We start from the raw sequence: 25,032 nt of genomic DNA, 5'->3' as shown, positions 1-25,032 counted from the left end.
CCCAGAGGAGGAGCCCGACGCCTCAACATCGGCGCAGAAGCCCGTCACCGGCGAGGAACCATGGCGCCCCACGCCCTCGTTCTCCGCACCGACGCTTCAACCGGTACACCCCACTCCTGGCCCCCCGGGCCCAGATCCTTATGGAGGTCAAGGGGCGGGAGAACCTCCCGGTCCCGAGGCAGATGAAGAAAATCCCTGGGAGGAGGCCCTCTCGAGCGTACTGTGAGTACCACCGAGACCACGGCCACGACACCGAAGACTGCTTTCAGCTTCGGGACGAGATCGAGGCTCTCATCCGCCGAGGGCGTCTCGGTCGATATGTAAACGACCGACGTCCCCCCGCAGACCCGCGCCCGGCCGACCCGGCCCCTCAGGAGCCTCGGGAGCAGAATCGACCCGTCGCGGGCGTGATCCACACCATCACTGGGGGCTGCTCTCGGCCTGTGAGGAACGCAGGGGGCTCGGTGGAAGCATCAGGGGTGGCCGCCGCGAAGAGGCAGCGGGTCGAAAATGTAATCACTTTTTGTGATGAGGATGTAAAGGGGGTTCAGACCCCCCACGATGATGCCATGGTGATCTCCCTCACTATGGCGAACTATGATGTAAGGCGTGTTCTTGTGGATAGTGGAAGCTCAGCTGATATTTTGTTTTACGAGGCCTTCCAAAAGATGAGCTTGTCCCGACAAGTGTTGCACAAAACATCCACCCCCCTCATAGGATTCACTGGAGACGCTATCTCGGCCGAAGGTGTCGTTGAGCTGCCTGTGACTGCGGGCGTTGCACCCGCAGAAGCCACGGTGCGGCTCGGGTTCTTGGTCGTCCGTGTTCCCTCGGCCTACAACGCTATCCTCGGACGACCCGGACTGAACGCCCTTCGCGCGGTAGTCTCTACATACCATTTGCTAATGCGGTTCCCCACGGCGGCCGGGATTGGAGAGGTCCGAGGTGACCAACCGACCGCACGGCAATGTTTCCTAGCAACTCTCAAAGGGAAGAAGCCCGTGGAGGCCCTAAGCGTCGAGTCCCTTGACGCCAGAGACGAGGTGGCTTTGCGGCACGGGGAGCCGGCCGAGGGTGTGATCGAAGTTCCCCTTGAGGAGGGTCGCCCGGACCGTACGGTCCGGGTCGGTGCCAACCTCGACTCGGAAGCTCGGCTCAGGTTAGTGGAATTCCTCCGAGCCAATGCTGATGTATTTGCCTGGTCGGCGGCCGATGTACCTGGGATCGACCCGGAGGTCATTTCTCACGCCCTCAACGTCGACCCAACCCACCGACCAGTAAAGCAGAAGAAGAGACACTGTGCCCCGGATCGGATCCGAGTGGTCGACCAGGAGGTAGACAAGCTCTTGGAGGCAGGATTCATAAGGGAGGTCAGCTACCCCGAATGGCTGGCAAATGTCGTACTTGTCCGGAAGGCGAGCGGGAAGTGGAGGATGTGCGTCGACTACACCGACCTGAACAAGGCGTGCCCCAAGGATAGCTTTCCGCTTCCACGGATAGACCAACTGGTCGACGCGACTTCCGGATATCAGCTGCTGTCTTTCATGGACGCCTTCTCCGGCTACAACCAAATAATGATGGCTCCACAGGACGAGGAGAAAACTGCCTTTATAACAGACCGGGGGCTGTACTGTTACAAGGTAATGCCCTTTGGTCTGAAGAATGCTGGCGCCACTTACCAGCGCCTCGTCAACAAAATCTTCAAAGGACAAATCGGCCGGAACATGGAGGTGTACGTGGACGATATGCTGGTGAAGAGCCGCCATGCCGACCAGCACATCGCGGATCTGGAGGAGACTTTTGCCACCCTGCGGAAGTTTCGCATGAAGCTGAACCCAGCGAAGTGCGCCTTTGGCGCTTCGGCCGGGAGGTTCCTCGGTTTCATTGTCAACCAGCGGGGGATCGAAGCCAACCCTGACAAAATCAAGGCCATCCAAGATATGTCCCCTCCGACCAAAGTGAAGGAGGTTCAGGAGCTCGCTGGAAGGGTCGCCGCGCTCGGACGATTTGTGGCAAAATCGGCCGAACGCTGCCAACCGTTCTTCAAGGTGTTGAAGCGCCCGAAAGACTTCCTTTGGACGGCCGAATGTCAAGTGGCATTCGACCAACTCAAGGAGTACTTGGCGTCTCCTCCCCTGCTGTCCAAGCCGCAAGAGGGGGAGATGCTCTACCTCTATCTGGCGGTCTCCCCAACCGCAGTCAGCGCAGTACTGGTTCGGGAAGAGGCAAAGCTCCAGAAGCCTGTGTACTACATCAGCCGGGTCCTATGGGATGCCGAGACGCGGTATACGAAGGCGGAAAAGATCGCCTTCGCGCTGCTCACCGCGGCCAGGAGGCTTCGCCCCTATTTCCAGGCTCATCCCGTCACCCTCTTGACCGATCAACCACTACGGCAGATCCTCAGCAATCCTGAGAATGCGGGACGGCTGGTGAAGTGGGCAGTAGAACTTGGTGAGTTCGACATCCGCTACCAGCCCCGACCCGCCATCAAGGCCCAGGTGCTCGCGGACTTCCTCGCTGAGTGCACTGGGCAGGAGGCGGAACCTAGGCCGCCGGAAACACCCAGCCTCGACCTCCCAATCTGGACGCTTCACATTGATGGGTCGTCGAACCCCGAAGGTGGAGGGGCCGGGCTGGTCCTTACCAGTCCCGATGGAGTGATAGCCGAGTATGCCTTGAGGTTCGGATTTCCAGTGACCAACAACGAGGCGGAATACGAGGCCCTAGTCACAGGACTCAAACTCACCAAGGAGCTCGGCATCCGGCGTTTGAAGGTCTTCACCGACTCCCAGCTGGTGGTCGGGCAGGTCCGAGGGGAGTTCGAGGCTCGGAGCCCGACCATGCAGAGCTATGTCTGGAAGGTGCAAGCACTCATTTCCGACCTCGGCAGTGTTGACATTCAGCAGGTCCCGAGAAGCGAAAATGCCAGGGCCGACAGGCTGTCCCGCTTGGTGGGCGCAGACGCGCACAACTTGTCGAGGGCGATCTACCTGGAGACCCTAGATGCCCCGAGCATCGGCGAGGCCGGAGCGGTGATGGCGATTGATCCGGAGCCATCTTGGATGGACCCGCTCGTCGCCTACCTCGCCGAAGGGATCCTCCCAGAGGACGAAGATCAAGCTCGGCGACTCGTCATGAAGTCCGCCCACTACGTACTCTATGAAGGGAGGCTGTATCGGACCTCGTTCACCGCCCCCCTCTTAAGGTGCCTCCGCCCCTCGAAAGCGGCCTACGCCCTCAGCGAAATCCACGAAGGCATCTGCGGATCGCACCTGGGGGCTAGGTCCTTGGCGCATAAGATCATGAGGCAAGGCTATTATTGGCCTACCTTGTTGGAGGACTCAAAGGATCATGTGCGGAAATGCGACGCCTGCCAGCGCCACGCCAACGTCCAGAGAGTCCCTTCTGTCCCCTTGGCACCAATCACTGCACCCTGGCCCTTCGCCCAGTGGGGAATGGACATCCTCGGACCATTCCCCGTCGCTTCAGCTCAGCGGAAATTTTTGATTGTTGCAATCGACTACTTCACCAAGTGGGTGGAGGCAGAGCCGCTGGCCACTATCACGGAGGTGCAAGTCCGGAAGTTCGTGAAGAAGAACATCATTGTCCGATTTGGGGTACCTCGGGTCCTCATCTCGGATAATGGGCGACAGTTCGACAACAAGCATTTCCGTGACTTCTGCGAGGAGTTCGGGATCGAGCATCGGTTCACATCTGTGTCGCATCCCCAAACCAACGGCGAGGCCGAGGTCACAAATCGGACAATCCTCCAAGGAATCAAAGCGCGAATCGGTCGGACGGGGCAAGCTTGGGTCGAAGAACTCGAGAATGTCCTTTGGGCGTATCGGACCACGCATCGGACCCCTACCGGGGAGACGCCTTTCAGCCTAACCTATGGCACGGAAGCCGTTGTCCCCGTGGAGCTCGGACTCCCCTCACCTCGGGTGGCCGCGCACCGACCCGAGGCCAATTCGGAACAACTCCGAGGGAACCTGGATCTCTTGGAAGAAGCGAGGGAAATGGCGCAGGTTCGGATGGCGATGTATCAGCGGAGGGTGGCCCGATATTACAACTCCAAGGTCCGACCGAAGCTTTTCAGAATCGGAGATCTGGTGCTAAGGCGAGCTAAAGCATCTCGACCTGCGGAAGGTGGGAAGCTAGCGCCAAATTGGAAAGGCCCATATAAGGTTCGCTGGGTAAACCGACCTGGCTCCTACCAGCTGGAGGCCCTAGATGGTCGAGAAATTCTAAGGAGCTGGAATTCCGCTAACCTGCGGATGTATTACCAGTAGAACGACGATGCCAGAAAGACAGTTCAAAAATGTATAACGCTTTGCATTTCAATAATTTCTGGTTACAACGGCGTGCTCGTGTGATTACAAGGAATTTCCAGGGGGGAATTAGGGTGTAAAGAAAGTAAAGAAGAGGTGGAGACTCCGAGGAGCTGAAGATCTGGGATCCCGAAACCTCCATCTGAAGCGGTTGCAATCCCGTCGGAAGTGGGTGCTTCCAACCGGAGGCGCCATCGGCGTCTCACGAAAGAGACGAAGAGCCGGCGCGGATGAAGAAGAAGTGGACGAAGGAGAAGTCCACACTGCCTCCAACCGGAGGCGCCATCCACGCCCCACGAAGAGGATGAGGAGCCGCCGCCGACGAAGCTCCCGCTGCCTCCAGAGGAACGCCACCTCCAAGAGATATTCCGGTCCTCCCCAGTGTTAGGGGAGAGAAGGAATACGAGGGGGAAGAGCATATGGAGGCGCGGTCCCGGATCAGGCGTCTGGTGCAGAGCTCAATCGGGAGGCTGAACTTCAAGGAGGGGAGATGTGATCCCGGATGAAACGCCTAGAGCGGAGTTCCGCCGGGAAGACCCTCCTTGCTGATCCCAGATGAAACGGCTAGTTGGCTGAAGTCGCGAGGGGCGCGCCTCCCGTTCCTTCGGCAGGAGTCTCTCAGCCATGCGCCAGAGAGAAGGTCCACGATCCATGGCAACTTGAACAGCTCCGGCTTGGCAGGCTCCATCGCACCTGCACCTATATTTATAGCCAAACTGCGGCCCCCCGGTCGTTCCGATACGGGTGGCTCCAATAAATGCGGGCGCATTGAATCCGGAGCCGATCCGGCTCTCAAGGCGTATCTTCCCGCGATTTCCTAAGCGTCATTCTCCTTAATCGCATTTTTTGTGCAGGACACTCCGGGTGCCCTGTACCCCTAGGTCCACGTATCTCCGCCCGCGCCCAGGCCGCATCCGCCTCGAAGAACGCGCGCATCGCGGCCGCTTAACTGACACTCCTCGCAAGCAGCAACTGGCGATCCGATTTCCCAGGTAACGCATCAATTAGCGTTTAATGCCCTTCTGGTGTTCCCCAGGCAACGCTTGGAGAAGAGGAGAAACACGATCGCAGCTGGCCACGGAGAAACCCCGTCGGGCTGCAAGCGACAGGCGCATGGCCAACGAGCGAAATTTCCCGAGGCACGGCCCTCGGATGCCAGGCTAACCCGATGATCATCCCGGGAGCAAACTAGCCTGAAGCCCCGACCGGTCGCCTTGGCTTGCGCCAGCCTTGGCCGACCAACGAGCGGAATCTCCCGAGGCTCGGCCCTCGGATGCCAGGCTAACCCGATGATCATCCCGGGAGCAGACTAGCCTGAAGCCCCGACCGGTCGCCTCGGCTTGCGCCAGCCTTGGCCGACCAACGAGCGGAATCTCCCGAGGCTCGGCCCTCGGATGCCAGGCTAACCCGATGACCATCCCGGGACCAGACTAGCCTGAAGCCCCGACCGGTCGCCTCGGCTTGCGCCAGCCTTGGCCGACCAACGAGCGGAATCTCCCGAGGCTCGGCCCTCGGATGCCAGGCTAACCCGATAATCATCCCGGGAGCAGACTAGCCTGAAGCCCCGACCGGTCGCCTCGGCTTGCGCCAGCCTTGGCCGACCAACGAGCGGAATCTCCCGAGGCTCGGCCCTCGGATGCCAGGCTAACCCGATGACCATCCCGGGAGCAGACTAGCCTGAAGCCCCGACCGGTCGCCTCGGCTTGCGCCAGCCTTGGCCGACCAACGAGCGGAATCTTCCGAGGCTCGGTCCTCGGATGCCAGGCTAACCCGATGACCATCCCGGGACCAGACTAGCCTGAAGCCCCGACCGGTCGCCTCGGCTTGCGCCAACCTTGGCCGACCAACGAGCGGAATTTCCTGAGGCCTAACCCTCGGATGCCTGGCTTAGTGCCGGAAGAATTTCCTGAGGCCTAACCCTCGGATGCCTGGCTTAGTGCCGGAAGAATTTCCTGAGGCCTAACCCTCGGATGCCTGGCTTAGTGCCGGAAGAATTTCCTGAGGCCTAACCCTCGGATGCCTGGCTTAGCGCCGGAAGAATTTCCTGAGGCCTAACCCTCGGATGCCTGGCTTAGTGCCGGAAGAATTTCCTGAGGCCTAACCCTCGGATGCCTGGCTTAGCGCCGGAAGAATTTCCTGAGGCCTAACCCTCGGATGCCTGGCTTAGTGCCGGAAGAATTTCCTGAGGCCTAACCCTCGGATGCCTGGCTTAGTACCGGAAGAATTTCCTGAGGCCTAACCCTCGGATGCCTGGCTTAGCGCCGGAAGAATTTCCTGAGGCCTAACCCTCGGATGCCTGGCTTAGCGCCGGAAGAATTTCCTGAGGCCTAACCCTCGGATGCCTGGCTTAGTACCGGAAGAATTTCCTGAGGCCTAACCCTCGGATGCCTGGCTTAGTGCCGGAAGAATTTTCTGAGGCCTAACCCTCGGATGCCTGGCTTAGCGCCGGAAGAATTTCCTGAGGCCTAACCCTCGGATGCCTGGCTTAGTGCCGGAAGAATTTCCTGAGGCCTAACCCTCGGATGCCTGGCTTAGTGCCGGAAGAATTTCCTGAGGCCTAACCCTCGGATGCCTGGCTTAGTGCCGGAAGAATTTCCTGAGGCCTAACCCTCGGATGCCTGGCTTAGTGCCGGAAGAATTTCCTGAGGCCTAACCCTCGGATGCCTGGCTTAGCGCCGGAAGAATTTCCTGAGGCCTAACCCTCGGATGCCTGGCTTAGGGCCGGAAGAACTTCGAGAGTCAGGAGTCGGCAAGACGCTGCCAAGAGTTAAAAAGAAAAAAAGAGGAGGACGAAAGCGAGATGAAGAAACATTCGACTTGTATTAATTTTCATTGTTTCAGGGCCAAGGCCCATACAATTTGGCAAAATGCCGACATACAAAAAAAGAGGACAACGAAAGGTACAAGAGGTCAGCTTGGAGGAACCCCCGGGTCGGGAGCGTCGGGCTCGTCCGCAGGGGGTAGGGAGGCGGTAGGAGAATCAGCAGGCGATGGCGCCGGAGAGGAGTCGAAAAGGGAAATCCCACTCAGGTCAACTTCGGGGTACTTAGCCGACACCCTTGCCAGGCCCTCCTCGAAGCCTAAGATGAAGGATTCGGACCCCGCGTCCGACGCGTCACGGACGAACTCGTCAGACTGACGATAGGCCCGTACCGCCTCCGACATATCACGGGTGAACTCGGCGGACTGACGATAAGCCTATACCGCCTGGCGCCCGATCTCCGCACTCTTCTCGGCCAGCGCCGCCTCTGCTCGCTCCGTAATCTGAGCCTTAGCCTCCAAGACCTTCGCCACAATCCGGTCTTTAGCCTCGGAGGAGACCCTCAGCAGATTAGCCTGAGCCTCCTTACGCTCCGCCTCGGCAGCAGTGCGAGCGGCCTCAGCTTCCTCCAGGCGCGAACGGAGCTCTTGGTCGTTCGCGCGGGACCTCTCCAAGGCTGACTCCAATTCGCCCAGTTTGGCTTCAAGAGACCGGGTTTGGTTGCGGGCGCTGTCGGCAGACCGCTGAGCCTTCTCCCACCTCTCTCGATAGTCCGCGACCTTCCGGGACTGCTTTTCAGCTCGTTCCTCCGCCTTCTTAACCCTGCTTTCGAGGCCCGAGGCGACTTTGAGTTGCTCCCGAGCTTCCAACAGTTGCTTCTCGAGGGCGGCGAAGCCGAGTGCCCGCTCTTCGGCCTCCCGGAGCCTCGCCTCGAGGTCCCCGGTCGTCCTGCCCGCCACGGCCTGGCCTCCCTCTTCCACTGCTTTCAGTCGGTCCTCGGCCTTCGCCAGAAGCCCCGCCTGTTCCTTGTAGCACTCCTCTAGACGGGTCATGTACTGGGCGAGCTAAGAGATAGGAAAAGTGAGGGCGTCAGGCGGAGAACAACAGAGCTAATAAATGGTGAAAAGCGGCCAGAAGAACACTCACCGACATGAGACAGACACAGCTGGCAGCCCCGACGTCAGAGACCCCCAACTCCCGGACCCGCCGACGGTCCTTCTCCAGCAGCACTGTTTCGATGAGGTTTCGGGCGCCATCGGTAGTGAAGGCCGACCCCGATTTCTCCCCGGAGCCGGATGGTGGTTCTGCAGCCTTACCCTTATCCATCGCCTGGGGAAGAGTCCTGCTGATTGTGCTCGGGGCGGGGGTCACTCCAGGAATTGATAGGGCCCCGCTCGGCCGGGGCCTCGGCGCGTCCCTCCTCGGATCATCAGGAGCCGGCTGAGTCGAAGGCCGGACCGGGGACCGATCACGCCCGACCCGTCCGTCTCGAGCGGGCTCGGATTTTACCTCCGGAATAGCGGCAGTCTCACCACCGGAGGGCTGATACAGCGTCAGCTGCCGGTCCGTGCCCACGGCGTCTCCCTGATCGGTGGGCCCGGACTCGTCGGTCGGCGTCGGAGGCACCTCCTTGCGGGACTTCTTCGCCGGCGGGGCCCCGCTCGGAGGAGCTCGTTTCCTCCTCCGGACCGCTTCCAGTAGGGACGACCTACCAACAGCCGGTCCCTTGTCCGACCGCATGACGTCGTCAATCTCTGCAACAAGAACGAGATGGTCGAGGGCTGAGAAACCGAAGGAAAGAACGAGACGAAAGAGGAGAAAAGAGTCAAAAAAGAAATGGTGGCGGGCTCACGGTCGGTGGGGACCGAGCTCAGACCGACATTCACCAAGGTATCCTCGGAAATAAAGCGGGCCACCGGGGGGAGCTGGCCCTCGGCAACCAACCCCTTCAAGGCGGCCAAGCCATCGGATTCCTCCCTCGACAGTCTCGATAGGCCGATCGGGGACTTCATCGGCGTCTCCCAGGTCGCCCTGATTTCCCAAGAGGGATCTACATCGATGAAGAAGAAACGCTCCTTCCAGCCGTGAATGGAGGAAGGAGCCTCTTTGACGAGGCCGCACCCTCGCCGCGCCGCAAAGCACCACCACCCTTTGTCCTGGGGGTGGCCACTCAGGCTGTAGAACTCCCAAAAAACATTCAGAGTGGCGGGAATCTCGTGCATGCGGCAGAGAACCTGGAAGACCGTCAGGGCACGCCACGAGTTCGGCACCAGTTGCGTCGGCGCAACTCTTAAACCCCGGAGTACCTGCACGACTAAGTCCGAAGGGGGAAAGCGGAACCCGGCCTGGAGAATGCCCTCATTGATGGCGATCTTCCCTGGAGGAGGATGGGACATCCTCTCCTCAGGCCCCGGGAGCGTAACGTTGCAGGCCTCGGGAAGGTGGTACCGAGCCACGAGTTTGTCTAAGTCCTCGGCGACCAGCTCCGACTTAATGTGGTCTGCTCTCACTTCGCCCATTCCTAATGGCCAATAAACCTACGGTCAGGACGGGGACAAGAAGGGGGGAAAGACCGGGACGACTGGGGTACACTAGTACAAAAGGAGAAAGTACGAAGAGCCCTAAGTAGAAGAATGGGGTAACTCACCGGAAGAGAAGGAAGAACGGCTCCGAGAGCGTCAAAGGAGAAGCAAGCGAACAGTCCGACGGCAACAACGGCAGCGCAAAGGGGAAACTCGAAAATGTCTGTAAAGAGGAAGACGGACAGGGGAGGGCCCCCGGTTAAATAGGCGGAAAGGCGGGTGATGCCTCGATGACGCCAGAGGACGCCTGGCCGCCGAAGGGTCGCTCGCGCCCCAAAGGCAAATCGACACCATTAAGGAAGGATGTCCGCCGAAATCCTCAGACTGCCAGGTCAGCAACAACCGCCATACGCCATAAAGAAGGCGGGGAGCTCGAAGCGCGCGCGCCTCTCCGAGGGATGGCGGCAATCTCGAAGCATCACTCCCTTCACCCGTTCCCCTTCTGGTTCCAGGCTCAGAAGTGGGGGGCTACTGTTACGGGGGAACTAAGCCGCCATGCTCCACGTGGCCGGCATGCGCGCCCATGAAGACTACGGCTGTCCTTTGATCCAGCAATCCGACCCCGAGTCGGACATCTTCGGCTCCACAGCCCGACCTCGAGTCGGCTGCCCTTCGATCCAGCAGTCCGGCCCCGAGTCGGACATCTTCGGCTTCGCAGCCCGACCCCGAGTCGGCTGCCCCTTAATCTAGCAATCCGACCCCAAGTCGGATATCCTCAGCACCGCAGCCCGACCCCGGGTCGGCTGCCCCCTGATCCAGCACTCCGACCCCGAGTCGGAGATCTCTTGATAACGACAGGCTGCTTCCCAGAGGCACGCCGAGGCCTCCTGCTCCACTACTCCCTGCAACGGCTGGATCCGATGCTGTTCCACGATCTCCTGTATCAGCCGTACAAAGCGGAACTCCACTACGCCCTGTCATGGCCGTACCCAGCGCTGCTCCACGACGCCCTGTAACGGCCATGTCAGTGGCCACTCCGTCGCGCCCACGATGACAAACCTCCCTCAGAGACCCCCCAGCCAGGTATATATGCGGCTGGGGGGAGAAGGGGGGGTAAGCAATATCTTCCAGAGCACTCTCTTGCTTGCGATTATTATCTCTCCTTCTCCTCCAATCTCCTCTGACTTGATCGTCGGAGGGCCCCCACTACCCCAGTGGTGGTGCGAGGCTTGCTCGCAGGTTTTCCGGTGGAAGGTGGAGCGTAACCAACACCAACCAAGACAACTCAGACGAAACCCCGTTCACACCGCTGTGTCAATCGTTCTCGGTTTGGACCACCAGCAACAAGACACAAATCTGAATCTTTTGAAAAGTTCAAAGAGTTCAAAAACGAAGTAGAAAAACAAACTGAAAAATTCCTTAAGGCTCTTCGATCGGATCGAGGAGGAGAACACCTTAGTGAGGAATTTCGGGACTATCTCAAGGAGAATGACATAGTCTCACAATGGACTCCTCCGGAAACACCTCAACTCAACGAGGTGTCAGAGAGGAGAAATCAGACTCTATTAGATATGGTCCGATCCATGATGAGCTTCACTGATTTACCTATGTTTCTTTGGGGAGATGCCTTACTTACCGCAATTTATCTACTGAATAGAGTTCCCTCTTAATCCGTTCCTACCACACCATATGAGATATGGTATGGTAAGAAACCAAGTCTTGGTCATCTCAAGATTTGGGGATGTCCGACCCACGTCAAGCGACTACAGGCAGACAAGCTAGAGACTAGGACCATAAGTGCTCGTTTTATACGATATCCTAAAGAGTCATTAAGATATAATTTTTACGTCTTAGAGGATCACAATGTGTCTGTGAGCCGACATGCCATCTTCTTGGAAAAACAATTTATCCTTGATAGAGGCAGTGGGAGAAAAATTGAGCTTGAAGAGAAAATCTCTGAAAAGCAACGAGTCATGGATCCTATAGAACTCATTCATACAGAGCCAGTACACGTTGTTCCTCCACCTCGCAGATCTAGTAGGGTCTCCCATTCTCCTGATAGATACTTAGGTATGCTTGAAGAGGATACTAAGTAAATGTTCCTCATGGGAGATAGGGAACATATAAAGGATCCCAAAACCTACAACGAGGCGATATCAGATATCGATTCCGAGAAATGGCTGGAAGCTATGAAGTCGGAGTTTGACTCCATGCATTCCAACCAAGTCTGTACTTTAGTAGATCCATCAGAAGGTATCGTACCTATTGGATGCAAATGGATCTACAAAAGGAAGATAGGTTCGGATGGAAAGGTAGAGACCTATAAGACAAAGCTAATAGCGAAAGGATATAGTCAACGCGAAGGCATTGACTATCAGGAGACCTTTTCACCTGTAGCCATGCTGAAATCCATCCGAACATTGCTTGCCATTGCAGCATTTCATGATTATGAAATTTGGCAGATGGACGTGAAAACGGCTTTCCTAAATGGATATCTTGATGAAAATATCTATATGGAACAGCCTTTGGGTTTCACTTCCAATGATGGAGATCACAAGGTCTGCAAGCTGCAAAGATCCATTTATGGACTAAAGCAAGCATCTCGGAGTTGGAACACTCGTTTCAAAGATGCAATCAAAATATTTGATTTCATCAAGAACGAAGAGGAACCGTGTGTTTACAAGAAGGTTAGTGGGAGTGCTGTCGTATTTCTCGTATTGTACGTGGACGACATTCTCTTGATAGGGAATGATATTCCCATGCTAACCTCGGTTAAGGTCTGGTTGTCAAAAAAATTCTCCATGAAAGACTTTGGGGAAGCATCCTATATTTTGGGGATAAAGGTCTATAGAGATAGATCTAAAAGGATGCTTGGCCTATCACAGAAGATGTACATAGAGGAAGTGCTGAAAAGATTCAACATGGAAAACTTCAAAAGGGGTCTCTTACCCCTTAGGCATGGAATTCATCTTTCCAAGAAGATGTGCCCCAACACATCTGAAGAGATTCAACGCATTAGCAAGATCCCTTATGCATCGGCAATAGGGAGCCTCATGTATGCCATGCTGTGTACACGACCTGATATAGCCCTTCCTGTGAGTGTCACAAGCAGATATCAGCCGAATCCAGGTGAAGAGCACTGAACATCTGTGAAGAATATTCTTAATTACTTAAGAAGAACTAAAGATTTATTCTTGGTCTATGGATGAACATCAGAATTAAAGATAGAAGGGTACACAGATTCAGACTTCATGAATGATATCGATGATAAAAAGTCTACATCTGGATATGTGTTCTTGTGCAATGGTGGTACGGTGAATTGGAAAAGTTCTAAACAACCGATCGTTGCTGATTCTACTATGTAAGCTGAATATATCGCCGCCTCTGAAGCTGCTAAGGAAGGCTTCTGGTTCAAAAAATTCGTTGCGGAATTGGATGTGATGTCATCAGATGCCATAACACTCTACTGCGATAATAATGTCGCCATAGCTCTTGCTAAGGAGCCAAGGTCTCATCAGAAGTCCAAGCATATAGAGCGGCACTTCCACCTCATACGCGACTATGTTGAGAAGAAGTATGTCGAGATGCAGAGAGTAGACTCCGCGGATAACGTGGCGGACCCGTTCACTAAGCAGCCGAGTCAGCAAAAGATTGAAGCCCATCTTGAGAATATGGAACTTAGATATATGACTGATTGGCTTTAGTGCAAGTGGAAGATTGTTATATGTATGCCCTAGAAGCCAATCTGGCTGACACATTGTTAATTCTAGGACATAATTTTGTACTTGATTATTTATTATTGAATAAATAAAAGACATCTTTTTCATTCATATTGTTTATATGTCTACGAATCGTCCAAGAATTAATAAAATGATGATGCATATTCTTAAGAGTTAAGAATTTGAGCCATGCATCATTGGTGATTAATTTCTAAATGCTCCTGATCAATGGATCATCACGAGGACAGTGATCGATTCGATGAGATCAGTGCACACATTGCTTTTCTTTGTGGATGGACGAGACTCGAGTCCACGGTGTAGCGACACTGAAGTAATAGTGCAGGTGCTTGTTAAAGAACAAGGGTACTGAGCGTGACCAAGACAAGAAGTCACTTGGATGTCTATCCACTCATCAGTAACTTGCTTGATGTTGCAGTAGTGTGACTGGTCCTTTGATCTGCGATGCTTTGGCTACTTACAGTGAGATTATTGTAATTTGACTGTACGTATACATGGTCTATAGACATACGGGTCCATGCAGTGTAGATTGGCTGCAATAGGTTCACTGTAGGAGTAGGGTATGCACCTATATGAAATCTATCAATCTTGGTAGATAAGGAGAGATCCTAGGTGATTTATAAGACTAAGTTCGTAAGACCTCAGCCGGGGCAATAAAAACAGTGGAGAAAGAGTTTTCCACTCTCGAACTTAAGTCGAATAAATCTTGACATTGAACAGACGATGGGGTTTGACGAGTTGTCCATAACCTCCGTCCTGTAGAGATCCATGATAGTAGGACTGTATCACACAATAACTGCATCTAGAGGTTCATCATTCCATTCTGCTGGGTAGCCACTACATGCTGCTAGGTGTCACTGGTGGATAGTGAGACTCGCAGGGAATATCTCGATGGTCGATAAACCCTAATGAGTTGAGTTGGAATCGTTTCAACCCATTAAAAAGAGTTTTCAATGATAATGTGATAGAGATCGCAATATATCTCACTACCAGTCAGAATAGAACCTATGGGGTCACACACATTAGAGGCATTGACCGATCCGATGGTTGAATCGTGATTATGAATCACAAGTAATCAATTCGATTAATGATCAGTTGAAGAAGGAACAATGGGAATTAATTAATTGGACTTAAACACAAATCCTACTTGGAGTAGGATTCCGGAAGTCCTAATTGGATTAGGACTGGGAATCCTACTTGGACTAGGACTGGGAGTCCTACTTGGAGTAGGATTTTGATTCAATATAGATTCCTACTTAGAATAGGATTCCTAGAAGTCCTAATTAGATTAGGACTTCGGATTCAAATAAGAGTCCTAATTGGATTAAGACTAAAATTGAATAAGTCCTAATTGGATTAGGATTGAAGAGTTCAATGGAGTCATAATTCATTTGAGTTCTAATTAGATTAGGACTTAACCACATTAGGACCTCCTAATCCCCCTTACAGGAGGATTAGGTTAACCAAGAAGGAGGGGCGCACGCCCCTCCTCCTTTTCCTCCTTGGTGCGGCAACACAAGAGGGGCCGGCGCCCCTCTTGGAAATTTGTCAAGGAGCTCCTAAAAGTTAGGAGCTCCACATCCTATTTAAAGGGAAGAGGGGGCAGCACCTAGGGCATTCAAGCCCTCTTGTTTTCAGCCGTGAGCCCCTCTCCCTTTCCCTTGGATCAGCTGCAAGCAAGGAGGAAGAACAAGGTTGTGTTGGCGGCCTCATCCTCTTCCCTTCCTTCATCCAACATAAAGGGAAGAAAAAGGCTGCAAGGTGCTTTGATTCTTCTTCAAGTTTCATCCTTCTTCTTCCTCCTCCCAAGCACAATCAAGGGTTGATCAAAAGAGAGGAGATCAGCCATCAAAACCAATCTCTGCAAGGGAGCTAGCACCCCGGGGAGATTGAAGCGTTTGGATCGATTTTTGCTTCGTGTGGATACCCGTAGAGGCCGGACACGTGTGCGGCTTCAAGCGAGCCTTCTTCCAAAAACCACGATCATCAGTTTGCGGTGATCATCTACCTAAACAAGGTGAAGATCTGATCTTCCAAATAGTTTTAAAGTTTTTAATCCTAATCTAACTACGAACGGTTTTGAATAATGTTCATGAGATGAACGTTGATCCCGCGCATGCCAATTCCGATGCCATCTGAACTTTTTTAATTTTCTACGGCATGGGCGGGTTTCCAACCGATAAGAGATGAGAGTACAGATTAATTTACAGATCAAATCTCAAATTGTTCAAGTGACAATAGAAATGATGACCCAATCAAATTGTTTTCATGTTCATTTCGCCTATTCCCAACAGCTATGAAACTAATTCTTAATAATGATATTTATCCCTGTTCATGGCTGAAAACACTATTCATACGAACAGTGTTTGAGATGAAACTGTTCATATGAATAGTGTTATGTAAAAACACTGTTCATATGAACAGTGTTATAGAAATGCTTTTTGATGTTCACTGCTCTTCTTCCTCCCAGCAGCTCTTTCGCCCGTTCCAGCCGCGTCCAAGCTTCCCGAATCCCGCGTCCGAGTATCATGCAGCGCTCTTCAGCCTCCCACGTCCATTCCGAGTCGTGATCCCAGCCTTCAGTGTCCATCCCGTGATGCACTCCCGCCTCTCAGCATCCTGTGGCCCAAAGAAGGAAATCCACGAAGCATCCAGCGTCCCAGCTCCATTCCAGATCAGCTCCCCGCGTCATCCTCTTTCGTTTCTCACCATCAAGGAGCCGTCCAGATCAGCCATCCACGATGCTTCCGAAGCTCGTGATTCGGCCATCTTGTCTTCAGCCCTCCAAGTTCCCAGCATCTTGCGATGCATCCAAAGATTCCGCCCCAGCCACCCGCTCCGCTCCGTGTTCCAGCAATCGGATCCCCCAAGCACCGCGCATGATCATCCGCACCGAATCTCTTCTGTGATCAACTTCCTCCCAGCGATCCTGCAGCCAGATTTCGGAGACCCAATCCCATCGATCCAGTCAATCACGCGTGCGTTCCTCCAATTGATCACGCGTCCGTTCCCCCTCCTCCCCATGTGCTCGTTGGCTGATGTTTTGTGGGGATCCATATAAGAGGGCCATCGGCAGAAAGAGGAGGGCGAAGACCGGGAGCTCACATTCGGAAAAAGAACAGAGCCATGCTCTGTTTTTGAAAGAAAGAAAAAAAAAAGGCATGGGTTCCACCGAGAGGGAGAAGTTCCGTGTTTGAATTTTTTTTATTCTTTATTTGCTTTTTATTCGCCGAAAAAAGAAGCATTAGGCTTCATCTTCATTTTTACTTTTGTAATCATTTCTTTCTATGAAATCTACCATTTTTCTTTTATGCAATCCGTGTCTAAGTTTTAATTTAATATTCTACAATTTATTTTATGCATTCTGGAATTCTTATTTTAATTGTAAAAACTCTCTTTCTTTTCTTTGTTTATTTTTTAGAAAAATAGCTCTGCTTGGTTAGAGATTAATCGAATATCCTCAATGAATTATTTTTTTAAAAAAATAAACCTTAATGGAGTTTTTATTCTCTATTTGTGTACTCCAATCGCCTCTCTGTGGATCGACCTCCTACAACCACTATTCATCGAATAGAGGATGGTAAGAGTAAATACAAAAATATTTGTTTGTTGGTTAAGATCTTGACAACAATATCTTTTTTAAGTCATCCTCAGGTCTACAAGAAAGCTTACAATAATAACTAGGTAATGGCCATCTTTTTTCCAACTAACTTGCAGAATTAAAATAGAAGATACAATGGCTGAAACATTTGCATGCAAATTCATGAGAGCAAACTACCAAGAATGGGAAAGGTAAAATTATTTGACATTCTATAATTGATTAAGCAATTGAAGACTGTTTTTTTTTAGAAAATTAGTTTCATAAAAATAATTTAAGAATTTATGACTATGCTTATAAGTTCTCTGTGAGGCATCCGTGCAATATTCATGCTATCCAACTATCACCTTTTGTCACTGAAATTAGTAGCCAGGCAATCAACACCAAATAAATGGTCCTTCTCACTAAATTGATTCCATATTCTTGTGTTGCCACTATAGTAGGAGGAATTGGTGTGATATGTAAATACTAGTACATGGAAAATTAGATATTTCAGCGATTTCGTACACTCAATGTGAAGCAATATGCATAGATATGCATGCACTTTTTTAGATTTACAATGTCTAGAGTTGTCAAGTAAGAGCTAACAGATGAAAAAATCGAACCAAAATAGGTAGTTGAAAATTTTATATGTCAGAAGAATATATTATCACTTAAGTGGTGACCTAAATGACCTGTGAACTAGCAATTAGAGGGGGCATCAACAAATACAGACTAGAAACAACTATTTTGAATGTGAAGTGGGAATTAAGACAGGAAGATTATATCATGAACAGGTGGACGAACTTAAAAGATAAACATAGTTCTGCATGGATTGAATATGATGCAAATAGAACAAGCAACGCACTGGATCCAATATTACTGGAAATGTCTTGCCCAGGCAACAATTGAAAATTAAGTTTTTCTCCTTTTTTTTTTGAAGTTTCATTTTATGGTTTTTCCATGATATCTGAATCCAGTTGGGAACAGGCACCAGACTATGACAGAGTTTGCTTAAATTGGTTTTGCAAAATCTCGTTGGGTTCAGGATTTACTAATTGATTAAAACTGTGCTCTTGAATTCAACCAAATTTTAGCCTTCCAAGAGTGATAAATAAGACCTGAGCACTCATTTATGTTGTACAATAAAACTAATATTTTTTTAGGTAGCGAAGATATAAGGAATTTATTTTGAAGAAAACCTTTTCAATGTGTTAAGACTCTTCCAGTTTGAAAGAGTTAACAGGGTCTAAGTGATGTAGCAAAAAAAAGATAAGTATGGGATATTTTATAGTGTTGTTAGTTAACAAGTTTGTGAAAAAATTTAGAATCAGACTACCTTCCTAGGGAGTCAACCTTCCTGGGGAGTCAAGATTTGCTTGTTTTTGTACAGTGCTCAAGCATAATGGTCTTCTTAAGTAGATGCATGACTCCCCCCTTGAATTACTATGAGATAGTAAATACAGATTTAAATTAGGTTTGTTGTCAAATTGGATTACACAACTGAATTTAGTATGATAAAATAAATCAAGGGTTGATTCCGAGTATTGTGCCACAAGGTTGCTGGATCAAAAGAAGGGGTATATATTAAGCATCAGGCCAACTTTTCAGATCCCAAGATTGGATCTGTCCGCAAATCACAGAGTATAACAATGATACTCTACAATAAAGACTAATGTTATTTAGCATGCAGGCAGGATACACATAAATACAATTAAACCTACCAAAAGTCAATTATTCTTGTTTGTGCTTATTCACTCTCAAATGCTCCTTCCCTGAAATTTTTCGCTAGGTAGAGGTGCTGGAATCACAAGCGAGACAAAAGAAACATTTGGATTAACGATCAGTCCGGAAGATAAGAGGCTTCAAGTTCTGCCAGTGAAGATAATAGGTTTTTGTTCTCCATCACAATATTAAGATTATAAGCATTAATCATGAGATGCTTCTCTCAAGTTTTGAGAGATAACCAGCAACTTTAATGCATGTCTTCTATGTCAATGCACATAGGTTGTAAATTAACTTTTCATGACATCCTCTGCATAAGAATCCTCAGAACTCTCAACATAAATAAAAGCATGTACAGAAGATATGGCTAAAAAGATCTTAGTTGCCCAAATCTTGGGTAAGAAATGAATCCATAACCGATTTAACCTTCTCTTCAAGATTCCCAACCTCTTCAATGATCTTAATACTTCAACCCCCACTTATTTTTTTTTTTTTTGAAAATACTTGAGACTTAAAGGACCTCAATTTGATAAAGCAGATTTGTTCTGATACTAATATAGCAGAAAGAGACAAGAATTGAAGAAGAAGAATGTAAATATGGGAATCTCTCGAGCATGCAAAATTTAACCATTAAACGGTAAAAGAGATTAAATAAATAAATATTTAGTTATCAATTCTCCATAACTCAGAAGAATGGAGAGCCAACGTTAAAAAGAAAATTGTTATAAACTTTATTCCTCTTCTTTCATATTTCTCCTTTGTTCTACATGACTTAACTGTTCTTAGACTACAAAACCATTTTTGGCCTTAGATATATTTGTGATACGTAAATAGACTGAGATTATTAACAACAGAATAATGATTTTAATATATAAATGTGTGCTTGTATGCATCAAGCAATGGTTAGATGGCTATAAAATATATATGGGTATTAATCATCTGAGATAATGGGGATATTTTTTGTGTGGTTAACTGACTGCATGTATGGTGCACGTACAGTCCAAATAAATGCAGCCCAACTTATAGCTCCGTGTTTTCCTTGATGGAAGGGATGACATCTTGTACTAGGGCTTTGAGAATTAATTAAGGCCACAACCACTCAGTGGTCAAATAGCCTAGGCAGCCCTAGGTGATGGAGCCTTCTATATCCCAGGAGCAGCCCAAGCGATTAGGCAAGTGCCTAAACAATTTTTACAAAAAAAATTATACCTTCACATATTTCAATTAATGATTATAACTTGCATTATTCTCAGTGAAGTATCCATATTGCATGACCAAAAGATACATTGACAACAATTAACACATGAACTCGACTTAAAATGTAATATATTAGTAAACATTATTTGATCTAAACTTGAAAAAACAAGTATAGAGCCCCACTTTAATATTACACAAACCACTTTAATGCGTCCCAAGCATAGTTATAAGTATTTACAATGCCATCACAATGAGTTTATATTAACGAAATGAAAGAACTCATTTCTAATTCCCACAAACTTTTTGCTATTTACAGACTTAAAAAAAGGAATAAGAACTCCAAGAACACCATAAAGATGCATGCCATATTCCATCATTATATAGGGATCCTAGGATAGAGATATGTATTGCTCCACAAATCAATCAGAATATATTTTCTTAAAAAATTGTGGAATAATGTTCAGATATTTCTTCTGCACCGTCTTATCGTTTTCTATAACATATGAAAATTTTAAAGAAATCTAGATCTAACTTGAAAAATTCTATACGAAAAACATTGGAAATTGATTTTTTTTTAATCTCATATCGTAATATTTTCTATATCCAGATTTTTACTTTTGGCTTTTGGATTTTCTTTGAGAACTTTTTTCCTTGTCTCCCCCAGGAATTTAATTCATTCTCATCAGCTTTGCTATTTTGGTTACTCACAAGATTTTGCTAATGCAACTCCAACTTGTCATATAAAAGCATCTTGAAACAAAGATATTATCAAGAAAAATATTTTTTTCTAACGGCAAGATATGCAGGTCCAATTAGGGGCCGGGTTCCAAAAAGAAAGACTGCAGATTTCATTTTGCACAACACAATCATAATTCAAGTAGCACTTGATTTCCGGAGCCTTAAAATTTACTATTTGAAAAACCAGACAGTAAATATACACCATTATGTTCTATCAGCAAGTAAAATGTTGAGATCAAGGTTCGCTGTACCGAGCGTACGGTACCGTACCGACACTCGGTACGCCTATACTAGTGCGGCACCGGTACGGAGTTCGGTACCGGTACGGCGAACCTTGGTTGAGATACTATCATATGCTAATTCCAAATGAACAAACCAGAAAGAAAACAACAATCACGCCATATGCGACACTAACTCATTTTACGGGTGCCAAGTGGAAGATCTAACTCCTAATTAAAAAGGAATTTAAGCCCCCCCCCCCCCCAAAAAAAAAAAAAAAAAACTGAAATAACATCGTTCTCTTTAAAAAAATTCAGGAAAATGCATATACATAGGCACGCTGGTTCTTCTGATAGCGTATACAAACTTACGTACAAGCAATCATTAAGCAACACAAGATATTTTCAATCAAAAAGAAAAATTAAGATGTACAGAAAGCAACGATTATATCATTCAACAGAACTCCCATCCAAATAATGATTCTCCGCAAAACAACCCTACTAATTGCAGAACGTAACACAAAAAAGAGCAGCCTTTTACTATTTCTTAAACCATAGAAGAAGCTAAGCGCTGCCCTATGGAACACTCATTAAAGCTGCTCTCTTCGATACACAGGGAAGAAATCAGAGGATTAGCTCTTCACAGACCAAAGACAAGAGCTTTATCATGCAATCCCAATTCAAAACGCAGGATTTCAATCAGAACCTTTATAAATCAATAGTAAAGTGTACCAATAACTACTATAAATGCTTAGAAACAAAGGGAGAAAATAGAAACCTAAATTACTAAACCACAAGGTCAAGATTCCAACCGGAACGAGAACGAAGAAGAGAACTAATCATGATTCGAAGAATAAAAGAGATGGAGACCAAGGAGGCGTACCTGACTTCGGCTAGCGTTTTAGGGGCTCTACGAGTTGCGACCAGCGACAGCTTCTTCTGGAGTGGAGTCGACCGCGAGGCGCGGAGCTCTTCGGCGAGATTTATATGTAGGGCTGAGCTTCCCTCGATTTCTATTTGGTTAGCCTTGGCCGGAGAGAGTCGGGCTTGAATCACTCGGGTTGGGGCTCGAGCCGATCTGTCTTTGACTCGCGAGCAAGATTCGCAAACCCATGATCGATCCCCCGTATGCGCTGAACCGAAAACCGATCTTGTAAATAGCGACGGGTACCACGTTATGTCATCTAAAATCTTGTACACCCATGATCTTCGAGTGGGTTGGGTCTTTTCATCTCCGAAGTATATTTTCCTAGGCATCTCTAGGATTGGCTATTCGAAAAAATTCGAATGGGCTCGATCTTCGAGAGGTCGGTGCCTCCATTCATCTCTGGATTGGGATTTGGGAGGGATCTCTAGAGAAATCAATTTAGAGAATCCCCGGGGTGTCTCCTTTATTGGGGCTTGGGCGTCTCTGGGTTATCCCAAGTCGAGTATAATTGGCACAAGTTGTCCGATCTGAAAAATAAACACAACAAGAGGATTTTTATAGAAAATAAGTTCAGACTTCAACGAGCCTTACTAATAACATGCGCAAAGGTTGTTGTATTCCTAAGCCCATGGGATCGGAGCGCTATCGAGGTCTCCTAACCTATACATTGAAGATCCTCAATTACCAGATTCCGAGATTCTTCAAAGACTTGAGTCTCGTAATGAGCGCCTTGCACTTAGCTTCGTTACTCAGGGCAGAGGATTCGAACCGGGGGGCATACTCCGCTAGGGTCAATGAGCATGGGACTAGCTTTGCTGCCCCCCGGCTCGAAGACCTATCCACGTGCACGATTTATGGCGCCAATGTGGTCATCTTTCTTGAGGAGTTCGGCTGTTCGAGACACATGGGGGTCTCGGCAAGTCCGCCTACGATGGTTTTAATGATGCCTGCTGTCGGGCGATTGTCAATCGGCTCTGGAGGTGGCAAACCAGAGGAGGAAGCAGATGCTTTTTGGTCATGCCGAGCATGAACATGTCGAGCATGAGCGCCTCAATCTCATCTCTAAGCTGGAGACACTTCTCGGTTTCGTGGTCGTGGTCTCGATGGAAGCGAAAATACTTCTTTTAGCTTATTTTGGTCACTAGGCCTTCATCGGATATGGAGGGCACATGTAGCCTCGGCCCTTGATCTTCATGAGTATTTGGGCTCTCAGGGCGGTGAGAGGAGCATACCTCTCAAATTGTTGAGGAGGGCTCTTGGGTTGCCATGGGTCTTTCTCGTATTGAGGTGAGACACTTCGGCGCTCCCTTATCCCTTGTGATCCCCCTTTGGGGGGTCTTCAATCTGCAGACTCGTAGTGGAAGGCCACGGCTTCCTCAACATTGGCATATTTGTCAGTTCGTGCCAATATTTCTATAAAGTCATTGGGAAAGCGCTTTTTTTTGGAAAAAGAAGAAGCTCGACGACCATAAGCGGCTCTTCATCACAGACATCGCGACCTACTGGTCCAAGTTGTGCAACTCCAATGTACCGTATTGAAGCGGCCGACGTATTCTTTAAGGGATTCCCTCTCCCTCTGCTTGATATTCAGCAGCGCGTTCGAGCCACGACGTCATTTTCGACTGGAGACCAAGTGCACCGCAAAGAAGCGGGCGAGCTGCCTGAAGGAATGGATAGATTCGGGCCGAAGCCCGGATAACCAGAATCGAGCCTCTTTGCGAAGGATCATAGGAAACGCCTTGCAAAGTATGACATCGGGGCTTTGTGCAGCATAATGAGAGCTTTGAAGCTTTCAAGGTGGTTCAAGGGATCTGATGTGCCATCGTACGGTGCCACCCGTGGCATCTTGAACTGAGGGGGGATCGACTCCTCCATGATCTGCCCAAAAAAGAGGGTTTCGAGGAGAAGTTGAGGACGTTGCTCGCTCTCGAAGCCTGCCCTTTGAGGGCCTGAATCTGGCGGTCTATTTTCTTGATCCTCCTATCGAGGTTGACACTTCGGTGAGGAGAGGATTTCACGGGACGAACGTGCGAGAGGCTCTGGATGGAGTCTCTGCCAGAATGGGGGCTTGGAGTGCGTCATCTCCCCTTCCAATCGGGGTCGCTCCGTCGGGTGTGCCGACTTTGATGCGACCGCTTGGGATCCCGGTCCTAAGAGTACTAGTTGTCATGGGGCACGGGGTATGTCGGTGACTGAGAATGGGGACTGTGCTGGCCTAGTTCCGGTTGGACTGGCCTCGACCATGAGATTGTCTGCTGCAAGCCTTGGACCGCCACGATTGACGCTTGCATCTATTGAGTAAGCAGGTTGAACTATCTACAAATGCAGCGGGCTATTCCGGTGGAGCAGGTTTAAGCTCCTATTTCGGTGTAGCAGGTTTGGGGCTCTGTAATGACCCCAAGAAGTTGGAGCGCGGTATTGTGAAGCACGCGATGCATGTTCCTCGTGACTTTATGCTAAAATCTCTCCCTTCGATTGAGGTTGACTAGCTAGGGGCTGACCCTTCCTCTAGTGCCAATTTGTTGCCGCCGTATCCAGACCGAGATAGGAGTGCAGCTCGGACGACCCTAAAGTCGGATGAAGATGCTCTGAGCAGGCCGATTGAGGCGTTTGGCGTTGAACTCTTCCACTGGGTGGCCTATAGAAAGTCTACTTATCGGAGGATTTTCGGTGGGGGACCCTCTGATGCCTAAGTCTGAACAATGAGGCAACAATATGGAAGGAAGAGATTTCAACAAAGTGAATGCTTTATGAAAACAGTAGCATATTGTGGACCTCAAGTCCCCTAGGTTGTTCTCCTTATATAGGGGAGCTAATCTTGTTATTATCTGGGCTGACGTGACGTAAAATTACGCCACACAATAGCTGGTGGTACGGCTGCGGCATGGGGGTCAGTCCATGTGGGCAGAGTGTGGTGCAGGTCTAACACGGGACATGGGACTATCATGATCACAAACTGATAGAGCCGTCGGTTGTTGGGGCTGTCGGCCTTTGTTGATGCATGTCGATTATTCTCCGCGGCTGGCGACTCTTCAGTCAGAGCCAAAGTTGTTCACCACGGTTTGCTTCCGATGACAGGAAGGTCGGTCGGACCTGAGGTCAAAATGTTAGTATTTCTCCCATCAGAAAGCTATTAGCACAAATGGCTCTTCTAGATATTAAAAACTTAATCAAACATGATCTATCTTAGATTTTAACCTCTATAGTCCCATATCAAACAAAAATTCTTAACCACCTAGCTAATTATTTGACATTGATAATTTGCTATATTTTATTAAATATATTTATGTTATTAAAT

General features: G+C 49.3%; 1 protein-coding gene across 4 annotated transcripts in view; it reads right to left on the bottom strand.

The window, feature by feature from the left end:
* The window catches only part of LOC148703190 (uncharacterized), a 47,501-nt gene that overhangs the window by 8,967 nt on the left and 13,502 nt on the right, over positions 1–25,032 (bottom strand). For 2 of the 4 annotated variants that reach the window (XM_039126727.2, XM_088723536.2), the window contains one exon: positions 18,653–18,729. The exons of the other annotated variants lie outside the window; for them this stretch is intronic. The gene's annotated coding sequence lies outside the window, so the exon portion shown is untranslated. The remainder of the gene's footprint in view (positions 1–18,652; positions 18,730–25,032) is intronic. 4 annotated transcript variants of the gene reach the window in all.

Source organism: Phoenix dactylifera, chromosome 6 (assembly GCF_051530095.1).
Source record: "Phoenix dactylifera cultivar Ajwa chromosome 6, Ajwa_hap1_PhDact_Kaust_v1.1, whole genome shotgun sequence".
NCBI classification, from domain to species: Eukaryota; Viridiplantae; Streptophyta; class Magnoliopsida; order Arecales; family Arecaceae; genus Phoenix; species Phoenix dactylifera.
Note: the sequence above shows the minus strand (reverse complement) of the source record. Positions and strands in the feature narration are given on the sequence as shown.